The sequence below is a fragment of the Hippocampus guttulatus genome, chromosome 2 (genome assembly GCF_054856545.1).
Source record: "Hippocampus guttulatus isolate MCC_2025c chromosome 2, RoL_Hgut_1.0, whole genome shotgun sequence".
Classification (NCBI taxonomy): domain Eukaryota; kingdom Metazoa; phylum Chordata; class Actinopteri; order Syngnathiformes; family Syngnathidae; genus Hippocampus; species Hippocampus guttulatus.
Genome location: NC_141262.1, coordinates 19776651 through 19788235, shown reverse-complemented (window position 1 = coordinate 19788235; position 11585 = coordinate 19776651). Strand labels below are relative to the sequence as shown.

The following is an 11585-nucleotide window of genomic DNA, read 5'->3' as shown; positions in this document are numbered from 1 at the left end:
GATCGACGTAAGTCAATTTTAAAAACACACTTATTTTCTTGTAATACAGTCAGATGAAGACTAAATTGTTCTTAAACATGTACTAGTGGCAAAAGTTTACACCCGGGAACAGATTCATTTCATTTTTTTTTTTTGTGACTACTTACTATCAAAAGTGAACTCAAAATAGGAACCAATAAATATTGACATTGCATTCCACTTCTGCTATTGAATTCAGCATCCCATGTTTTATTTTCAATCATGCTTTGTGTGGGACATAAGTGAGTGCATGCAGCGTGCATTTGACAGAGAATTGATATTGATCCGCTATGAGGTCCCCTCGACTTCCTTCACCTGGAGGAACACGAAATCATTATTTTACTCAAAGGCGTATATACGTATCTTGGCACTCACTTAAAAGCGGAAGTGCCTTCTTTATTCTTATCCCGTCTTCTTGTTTGCATGGCACCTTTTTGCACTGGCCATTGATTCCAACATCATCTTAAAGACGCCTTTCCAACAAGCGCCTTTTGTCCTAACAAGCATGAAAGGATTTCAGGAGATTTACACTCCGCCTGTGATTTAAACATCAAGGCTTAACCTATTTCTTTATGAATAAAGACTTGCGTACGGGGATGCTTGGGGGCTGCGCTTCGCCATATAACGTGATGATTCATCCCTTAGTGGATCAATAAGAAGAAAAATCCTCCTGTTTTGTCATTCATCGCACTCATTTGATGACTTGTCAGCATTCATTAAGCGACTTGGACCTGCAGAAAGAGCAACGTGACACTCCATAACGGCATATCAACATTTCTATGTTTTAATCACATCAGAGCGCGTACATTTATTTTAATTATAGCCGAATTTTTTTTTTTTTTTTTTTTTTTACATGTTTGTGCCTGTATTTTGCTCATTAGTCACTCTTTCAGAACTGGGCCACCTGCAGTCAGGATCGATCAACTTTCCATCACCACCAGATTGACCATACGGAGCCACCCCCACCACGACACACACACACACACACACACACACACACACACACACACACACACACACACACACACACACACACACACATACAGACATCAACCCCCACTTTCAGAAGCCACCCCATCAGTGGATATATCAAGCACGCCAACAGGGGGCTGCATGCTTCTTAATTTCTGATGTTCGCATGCTCATGTGACTTTACGCTCGCGCTTAATTTGATGCTTCATTCCAAACCACACGAACACCTCAATGTACACGGAGATCATGACTACCTTGTTAAAAAAACAACAAAAAAAAAACAAATACTGTTCGGCTCTGAGCAGCAATACCACACATATACATAGCGGATGGAATTGGTAATTATCCGTCAAATGGACTTAGAAATAGGACTACATTCAGTCATTAAATGCCTTGTAGCTCTTTGCATTAAAAAAAAACTAATCCAACACATTTTTAATTCAAAAATGAAATTAGAGATACATGTATGTACTCACTTCACAGAAAGCAGCAGTTTGACACATCAAGAGAATCACCCTTCAAAAAAGAAGCTTTAAGCTGTGTATTGCCACTCCCACTTGAGGTTTACTGTCAAATAATATAATAAAAATTGCACGCTGCGCATTTCAAACAAACGCATTACTTTGAACGTCCGCTAGCTTCATGCTAACATACCATATAAAACGCTATAGACGGGCTAATAGAACTAGCATCAATGTTGTGGTTGGACAGCAAAGGGCTCTCAGTCTAACTTTTTTCTTTTCTTTTTTTTAAGGTGGGAAGTTCAAGAGACTCCTTTTTTTTCTGGGGCGTGCCATTGTGGCATGTTGTTGAACATGTTAAACTGGTGATTCCCAACATGTGTGATTCACTCAACAGGTCCAAAATTTAATATATCATTTAGCATGTTGTGCCTTTCTTCATCCGTCTATTCCAATGATGTATACAGGTAGTGACAGGCAGAACAATGAAATGCTCTTCCATTTGATGACAATAGGTACATAATTAACTGATGTATCCCCCGTTTTTGTGTCAATTTATAACTCGACATTATGTTAAATGATTTATTAATGATAAATAAATGACAAATAAAAACATGACATATTTGAGGATGCCTGGATGTCTTACTTTACTGCTACAGCCTGTGGTGCCGCACGTTTTTCAGTTTTTTTGGGGGGGGTTAAATCAAATGCAACAGAACTTGTGGAAGAAGTGGCATTTAGACTGGACCTTTTTTTTTTTTTATACCATCTCCTCCCTGTTGCAAATCCGCAAGATTGTGAAGATTTCTATTATCAAGGATGCTCCTGTAATGGTGAAAGCAAATAACACCGACGACAATGTTTTATATTTCCTGGCCCACCCATGGTTGCTGAGGCGCATGGGGAATCGCACATACGGATACTTCTACAGTACTGGGACCCAACGGGCCAAAGCTTAACGTATTTACAGTGTGTGAGCATGTGTGTGTGAGAATAATCTACTTGCTGCCTCAGTCATTGTGTGTGTGTGTGTGTGTGTGTGTGTGTGTGTGTTTGTGTGTGCGTGTGTGCGCGTGTGTGCGTGTGTGTGCGCGTGTGTTTGTTTTCCCTCCCCAACCGGCCTGTCTCTGTAGTGATATGTGTAACATATGGGAAATTATTGTTGGGTTATAAAGGGCTGTTGCCTTCAGCAGACATGCAATAAATTAAGCAGGGGAGGGGAAAAAAAAACAAAACAAAACAGCTCTTTAGTAACACTTAGTGCACATTTCCTATAAAGACTGCTCTCCCTCTCCCCCCTTTCCGCTGCGACTCCTTCACTCTCCCTCTCTCCTGTCATCATAACACAGGCCACAACACAATTTCTGCCTGTTCTCTTGGTTGGTGGTAGCTCAGTGGGATGTAGCCACACAAATTACACACATAAACCTTGCACAAAAAAAAAAAACTGCTCTCCGCCACACAGGCCACTCACTCACACAGCAAGTATGAGTGTGGGGCTGCTGAGCAGTATTATTGGTCCAATTATATGTACGAAGACAACAGTGAACAAGGAAAGAGGCAGAGAGGGAGGGTGGTTGGTCATGCAGGCCCAAAATGGCCGTAAACACGCCAAAAATAAAATGACACATGACAAGTTGCAATTTATGGACGGAGGAGGAGAAGGAGGGGCGAGGGGGAAGGATACGACGGGCATGTGAGGAACTATTCACAGAATGTTAGCGAATCAAAGCAACCTGGCGCCACCAAAATGGAAGAAGGGAGCGACTTCAAAGTCGCAGTGTGATGTGCAATGCACAAGAAGAGAGACAGTGTGTCTGTGTGTGTGTGTGCGTGAGTGTGCGCACGTGTGGAAGAATGACAGCATTACAGGATGATGTTAGCAAAGGCAAGCTGCGAATGGAAGGGGCACGCTTCCTCATGTGAAATTATGCTACATCACACTGGCACACGCAAACATGGGAGGGAAGAAAAAAAAACACACTCCTCCAAGAAGGCTTTCTAGAAACAAATGCAGAACAAAATCAAACCAAAATTGCACTGCAAACCCGAAAAAGTGAAAATTCACTTTGAAACAAATCAAAGTCATTTACAGCCGAAAATTCAAACATTTAAATTGAATGTACTCATTCCAAAGTGAGAGGTACTGAAAAGCAGATTTGTCATACTCAAGGCCCCGGGGCCAGGTCTGGCCTGCCACATCATTTTATGTGGCCCGCGAAAGCATGTCAACTTCCATGATGATTGCTAAAATCTCTACCAAAATTTCAAACTCTCATATGCAAAGAAAAAGAGACATATTGCAAGCATTTTCAAATAAACAAACCCCTCATTACAGTAACTTAAACAACAGTTGAATAAACCGTTATTATTGACTTTTTTAATTTGGTTTCAGTCATAGCGGCCCTCCAAGGGAAACGGTAACTAAAATGTGGCCCACGACAAAAATGACTTTGACACCCCTGCTGTAAAGATACTGAGTTTGAACAATCATTTCCCACCCATTCATGTAAACACTGCTGCATAGATACCAAAAAACCCACACAGGTCAAAGGTTAAACAACCCTAATTTGGATTCATCGAGCACTTTCATTCGCTCTTTCTCCCATTTGCCTCCATTTTAAGACTCCCTGAGAAATTTTACAAATATCAATAAACGTAGTTAATTTGAGGTGAGTGTCAGGGTAGAAATGTCACAGTATGAAGCGAAGCGAACCAAAAAAAAAAAATGGATCCACACTCAAAGAATCAAAATGAATAACTACCTAAAGAGGAATTTTGGCCTGAAGGTGGATGTGAATGTATCCTAAAGATTTGGAAATGTATGATTCGAATAAAGTTGGTTGGGGCTGGGCATCCGGGGTTGCAACATGTATTAAGGTAATTAACCCCCCAAAAATTCTGGATCCATACTGAAAAGTTCAATTAAATAAGTTGACTTTACTTAAAGGGGAAGTTTGAAATTTTCACTTTTCAGTCACTTGTTGAAACAGTTACAATGTCTTGAACTGTATTGCACAGTAAGTATGAGCCACTGGGCTGTCCCTACGATAAGTGTGCCTTATTTCGTATTCAAAATTGTTTTTCAAGTTATTTCGTTAGTTTTCGTTGGCTAAAAGAACCTTGCAGTGGAGGAAACTGTGAAGTAAGATGAGATTCACCTGAAGCGTCGGTCATCTAATTCTAGAAAAATAAACAAATACAGGTATATCTTTGCCATTTCAGTGACTCCATCATGGTTGTGAATCGTCAAAATTATTCCAAGTCACCATTACATATTGAAAGAAATTTAACTATCATGGCTGTTATCCAGTTTCCCAAATTTCCATTAAGAGCCACAGCAATTTAAAAAAAAAAGAACAAGAGGGAGAAGCACGTGGTTGCCTTCTTCAAAGTTGTTGGAGCTGCCAAAGGCGCTGAGCAGAGAAAACACCTAAATTGAACAAAGTGTTCGAGTGCAAATTGCTGATTTGTCTTCACCGTGGGCAACTTTGCTTCTGCCAACAGCCCCCAGGAAGTCAGAGCCAATCCACAATTACTATCCGTCCAGACTAATTGATTAGAGCTAAAGAGGGAGCCGAGAACACAGTCGTGTCCACATCGAGGTCTGCGAGTCAGTTGCGGCCTACCACTTGTTTTTATTTATTTATCGATTTCTATTTTTTTTTTTACTGGCATGCAGCTTCATAATTAGGCCATAAATGTATGTAGTACATAAGAAACACAATGGTCTCCATTTTCCATAGACAGGTGTACATGCTCTCTGCGTGAAAACGGGCCCATCTTCATTTTTTTGTCGGGGCAAGTCTAGCTGACCGTGTTTGGGAATTTGGCAGACTGCGCTATGCCATGCTGGGCGTACCGGCAGACTGAAGGATTTATTTATTTATATTTTTTCAAACGACAACTTGGTGACAGAAAGTACACAAGACAATAGATCATCTAAGAGCTGATCGAAGTTTTGGCGCAGGTGATGAAACGGATTTCTGTGTTCCTGTGATATGTGTGGAGGATGTCATCATATTTACTTCAGAAATGTGACAACAGCAAGCATCAAAGCCTCTGAATCAGATAACTGAAATAAATGATTGCATTATAATTATCATGACCATCTTTTTATCTTTAATATATTTTAAAAGTGGCCACTTGACCGCGATACAACTTTTGTGAGTGTGTGTGTGTGTGGGGGGGGGGGGGGGGGGGGTCACAAACAGAGATATAAGGTTAGGGTGACCTTATAGCGGCCAACATAACATCTTCATTTTACAATCTCCTGCATGCACTCCAGTGAGCGAGTGCATTATGATTCCGTCATGTAGACCGCACATTTCATTTGTGCTAAACTTAAAGGGAATGTGAGGAGACGCTCCGACTAGTCGTGAATCAAGTCGGCTGTGTTTACACCCACAACGGCACACACGCATCTTTCCACCTGCACCCATCTACGAAAACACCAAAAAGAGAGAAAACTCCGCCCATGAACACAGTTAGACCGACCGCACTTTGCACACAACTTGTGCTAGGCACGAAAATCGGGCCCAATGAGTGAACTTAAGGGCAAAACATGATTTACGCATGACGCCCTTCATTGTTAAATCACATTTCTTCAACTCCGTTATTTTCGTTGCTGTGAAGTGATGACTTCAAGGAAGTCATCTTTGACAGAGTTGCATTTGAAATATATGACATACGGAACAAAGTTTAACACAAATAATGGACGTTAAGCATTAAGGAAAGCGTTAACAAAATATATGTACTTAGTGACACTGCATCTTAATGGGCATATGAGTTCTGTCAGCCATGCCTTTCCTTTACCAACTGCTCTTATCTTCTGAACATCATTTTCCGTATTTTACGGACTATAAAGTGCACCTATAAGCATTCCATTTTCTCAAAATTGTCCTCCTAATAATCCAGTTCGCCTTACAAATGGATCAATATTCAGATTTCTTGGACGTAATATTTTAAATGTTCTGTAAAGCGCTTTGTTCCAAGTGCAGTGGTTGTGAGAGCTCTATATAAATAAAGCTGTATTGTATTGTATTGTATTCCCTTTAGCGTAACTCCATCTTGTGGATGGATAATGCAACCACAACCACTATTGTAGCTTCTATTCTATGCACCTAAAAATGCAGTGCGCCTTCACTCCTTAAGTGCCTTGTAGTGCGGAAAATACGGTACTCTCCCATAAGAAAACAAGATTACATTGGCATTAAATTGGCACAACTTTGGCCAATTATTGTTATTTTGAAAAGGCTTAATATCAGACGATTAATGGGTGGGGCCCCACAAAAAAGCCTAAAGTGTCTTAATTTGGGCTCAAATGTGAAATATTCTATTGCTATGGTAACATTGCAACGGCCGCAGTCCTCCTCCCAGCTGTTAGTGGGCTTTGTGTGCGTCGAGCTGGGCCGGCCGGCCGAGCGCTTGCGCGTTTGTGTGCGTGCACGCGTGCATTGATGCCGCCTCCGTGCTGTGCGCGGCCTTTCAGTCTTCAGAATAGCGTCTCGACTAATCCGTGAAAGTTGCGGCGCTCTGAACCGGCCGCCAAGCCTTTTCCCACTGAAGCGACGGCCCGGGCTCGGCGTCCAGGCTTCACACATGATTGGTCCCTCCCGTGGCAGGACTCCCCTCCCCGCTGGGCGTGGGGCTGCTCTCCCCCCCACCTTGCCGGGGCCGCCTAATCGGCTTCCCCTGCACCGTAATTACCAGTGCTGACTGAGCCCGGGACTTGAGCAAACTATACAAGTCTAAGCCGGGGCTCTCGCACAACCGCGACAGGCCTGGAAACGGGCCTACGTTGAGGCCCGGACTCCTGACTAGTACACCTGCTGATGTGCAGAGATGGGCCATCAACTGTTGCGTGATCCCGCACTCTCAGGCAAGTGACGTGTTTATTTGGATAAGGCCATGAGAAGAAGCTGTGAGCGGTAACTATCTTCTTGTTGGGCTTCACCACTAAATCCACCCTGCAGGGACACAAGCCTTTGATATGTGACCATTTCAAAAGCACAATGAGACCAGTGTGCATATGTGTGTGTGTGTGTGTCTGTGAGTGTGCCAGTGGAAAAATACCAAGTTGATGCTGTGCAAGAAATGTGAGAGCAATTTTCTTGGCAGTGTCCAAAACCGAACAGACACTTGATTATTTTTCCAACGACGGACAAAATATTCGGGACACCAATATTTTCTGACGAGATCCAATACTCAGGTTTCACTTTTACAAAGACAGATGAGATCAGGCTCAACGCACCGTATTTTGTCTCACATTGAATCGTAGAACCTTTCAAAGGATAGCTCAAAACGCCACTCTGAAATCATGACACAACTTTGAAACTTGAACCCTTGAAAACCTTGAACTTGAAACCCTCGCCTTAATTTGAAACCGTAACCTTACTTTGAAATGTGAAAACAAACTTCTACCTCCATGTCATTTAGAAATTGCTCTCCCTATGATAATGCTCACAATCTAACCAACAACTGTGCGCATGCTAAATTGCGGCCGTCGGCAGTTTCAGAATCATGTCAGGAGGCGTTTCTAACGCTTCGGTTAGCTTTTTGTACAATCATAAGCAAGCAATATAAACTCACCAGTCACAAAATAAAGACACCATTTCTGCTTTGGATCCCGCGCGTGTGTCCCTTAAGAAGTGTTTGGCTAATTTACATAAAGTACTAGCACCAGTCCAAGGTCACCACCACCATAGCAGCGTTCAAACAACCACATACTGTATTTTCATTCGAAAAGAAGAACAATTGCTTCAAAGGGCCTGGCAATGGCATGATCCTGACTCTATTAAATGGAAATGAAATGGAAGCCCAGCTAATGCCGGTTGCCTGTATGTGTGTGTGCTTTAACTGTGTCAGATGGACCGCTGTGAAAATGGTCATTAAAACAACAAAGCTAGCGGTGACTTTTGCACTGTATTGTATGTACTCGGAAAAGCCAATCTGATAAAGCAACAGCTCCATTGTGAGCATGGAAAACCTCGCGGTTTGCCTTCAACAACCAACTTGAGAATTTTTTTTGTTTTAAAGACTATTTTTTTACTCTTTACTTTCTGCTTCTGACTTTGTACAAATAGGCAGATTTGTTTTCAAACTCCACAGATGATGATGCGACATATACAAGATAGTCAAATCTACATGGATGAGACTTTGATTGACTGACTTAATGTGTCACTTCATCAGCGAAGGACGGTGGTGGGCAATGAAACTGTTTTCCTTGTGTAGCTTCTGACAAAAGTGTTTTGGGCATGATTATCAACTCACGTTCAGACAAATGATCCAGAATTTCTTGGATGGCAGTTCACAGCGCAGATGGACAATAACCCAAAGCATACTGCAAAAGCATCCAAAGAGGGGGTTTTTGTTGGAAGCAAACAAGTGGAAGGTTATGCAATTGCTCATCAATCACCTGACCTAAATCCGACTGAGCATGCATTTCACTTATAGGAGACAAAACTGAAGGGAAAGTGCCCCAGAACAACAAGCAGGAACTGACGACAGTCCAGTATCATTATAGGTCATTAACGGTGAAATGCAGCGTCTGATGATGTCATAGATGCGCGCCTGACTTCAGGCTATAATTGACCATAAAGGATTTGCAACCAAGTATTTAAACATGAAAGTTGGATTTGGGTTGTCCCATTACTTTTGTGATAGGCATTCATACAAACTGTTGTAAAAATCAAATTAGCGGTACTACTACTACTACTACGACTACCTTTACTATTTTTTTTATTTTTACTGCAAACTTCCCTTCAGACTGTACTATTTACTTTCACCTAAATAAAACAGTTGAATCAGAACCTCTGGATTTAGTAGTTAGTTTTGACATTGTACTCTACTCAAATCCACCCTCTACCGACCATCCTCAAAACTGAGAATTCAATAGCATTAGCCACCAGGTTGTGGAAATTGAATGCAGGCTGGGCTCCTTGTGCCAGCGGTGAGGGAGCATATGGGAGCGTCCACGCAGGTGAAAGCCGCCGACCTGGCAAGGCACTCCAAAGGCGGCTACACGTCAGTGTCCTGGCACAGGCCCTTCACCACAACGCGGATCAGACACACGCCCGCCACTCGTTAGCTTATTACTCTCTTATTAGGGACATTTTTGCCTTGCACGGATTGGCAGAGCACCCGCCAGCAAGCCTCTTCACAGAGCTGATCAAAAGACATTTCTTCACATCTCCAAACGGCAGGGAAAGAAGAGAAGAAAAGAGTTGGAGAAGAAAAGAGCCAGAAGGGGGCATACTGCGCTCTCTCTCTCTTTCTCTCTCTTTTTCTCTCTCCCTCTCTACTCTGGTTCCTTTGGTGAATGACTACTTTTCACAAAGCCCCGCACCCGTCCACCACACCCCCCTTCATATTTTTTCATTCCTGGCACAAAAACAAAAAAAAGTGAATCAGCACGTCCCTTCCGGTTTTGGGCATATCAAAAAGAATTATCCTCAGGTGAAGAATGTGTATATAGAACGACAACAATTCCGAAGGAAAGGCAGGCGGGTGATTGGTGGGGTTGGGGGGGCGGGGGGGTCTGCCAGGTCCTCACAAATGGGACCAGCTTCCCAAAAGCAGGCAGGACCCCCTCGGTAGTGCTAATGAAAAGTGTAACTTTAGCCTCCCAGCTGTACGTCTCAATCCATAATCCTTCCCCAAAATCCTGGCCGTAGAGACGCCTCCCGGTCCCATGGCGCGCCCCATCCTGAGCCGGGCTGGGGCCTGTTTTAGTTCTGTGTCCACCTCGCAACCTGAGCATCATCTCGGACTCCTTTCCCCTATTTGGGAGAGCAAGTTGCAGCCCCGTCCCGTGGACCCCTAACTCCCCCTCAACAGCCACCACAATTGCCACTGCTGTGGTGACCCTGTGTGACAAGAACACGGACATTTTGACTGGAACTTGGGTTCTCTCTGCGGATGGATGTGTCCCTGCAGTGTGGAGGTGAGTCTGTAGGCTCACATGTCCACACGTGTGTGCGTGTGTGTGTGTGTGTGTGTGTGTGTGTGTGTGTGCGTGTGCGTGTGCGTGTGTGTTGGGATGGGGGTGGGTGGCAAGGTGGGGGCACCAAGTTGGGTTTCTATGGCAAGCAGATTCGACATGTACTGTAACTTTAGCTAGCCGGATCTAAATCTGTCTGAGGAGTCGTAATTCGATTATTTATATTATATCTTATTTAAATCATCAGACGTGTCACTCACGTGTTCTGGAACAGAACGTGAATGAATGAGAAGGTGAAATGTGGAAGACAGTTTTTGCCCAGTCAAACCTGAATTATGATCTCGGCAACGTCATTTCACGAGTGCAAATGATGTCAATGTTGCCATTCATGTGGATGGTGTTTGCCATGACCGATATTTTACACGTCAGATCGATATCTGCAACCAAATTTGAGATATTTGCAATAGGATTCTGACTAGTCAACGTTTGAACTAAGTGATTTGAAAATAGGGAAAAATGATGTTGCAGATATCTGACAGGACAACTATAGATAGGTGGAAAGTAGTTGTGAATATCTGTGATGTTCTTTTTTTTTTTTTGATTGGTGCAAAAAAAAACGGAATTACGGATGTGTAAAAATCCAATCTCACTGTCTAAAGGAGTTGCCCTCGAAGTGAACATGTCTCAGGAGTTGTCAGGGTCGGGCCGAGAAAGCAGCTTGTGAAACACTGTCCAGAAAAATCACGCTGTCAGTCTGTGAGTGTGTGTTTGTTGACGGTCTCACAAGCCACCTGAGACGATACTTTAAAAAAAAAAAAAAAAAAAAGTATCCTCTTGGCATGGCATTCCAACTATGCAAACGTGATTAAAAATATATCGATTCCCAGTAAATTATTCCGGCCATGTGGAAAAGGAAGCCACTAATTGGAGGAATTATAACTAATTGATGGCATCGGAGTGAATTGAAACATTTCAAAAGAGAGCGAGACGATTGAGTCGTCTCGGCCGAGCAGGCCTGTCGGGCTCGGACTGAGGAACCGGGAAGGATGGCGAACGTCCTGCTCGAGTAAAGGCGAGGCGACCCGTGGCCAGCTGAATTTCAACTACGCTCAGCTGTCTGTGCGCTCGGGCGCTGGCGGCTGCAGCAGCGCTGGGTGGTTGACGGGCACGCTAAAAAAGGGATCAGCCCATTA

The 11585-nt window shown here is 43.2% G+C and overlaps 2 long non-coding RNA genes across 2 annotated transcripts in view; one reads left to right on the top strand and one right to left on the bottom strand.

The window, feature by feature from the left end:
* Positions 1 to 240: 240 nt before the first annotated feature.
* On the bottom strand, positions 241 to 743 carry LOC147208835 (uncharacterized). Its single transcript, XR_015100174.1, has 3 exons — positions 611 to 743; positions 394 to 514; positions 241 to 333 (listed from the first exon to the last, which is right to left on the bottom strand). It is a non-coding gene; the product is annotated as an uncharacterized LOC147208835 (long non-coding RNA).
* Positions 744 to 10054: 9311 nt separating this feature from the next.
* The window catches only part of LOC147208834 (uncharacterized), a 37651-nt gene continuing 36120 nt past the window's right edge, over positions 10055 to 11585 (top strand). The window contains exon 1 of the long non-coding RNA XR_015097926.1: positions 10055 to 10395. This is a non-coding gene — a long non-coding RNA (uncharacterized LOC147208834). The remainder of the gene's footprint in view (positions 10396 to 11585) is intronic.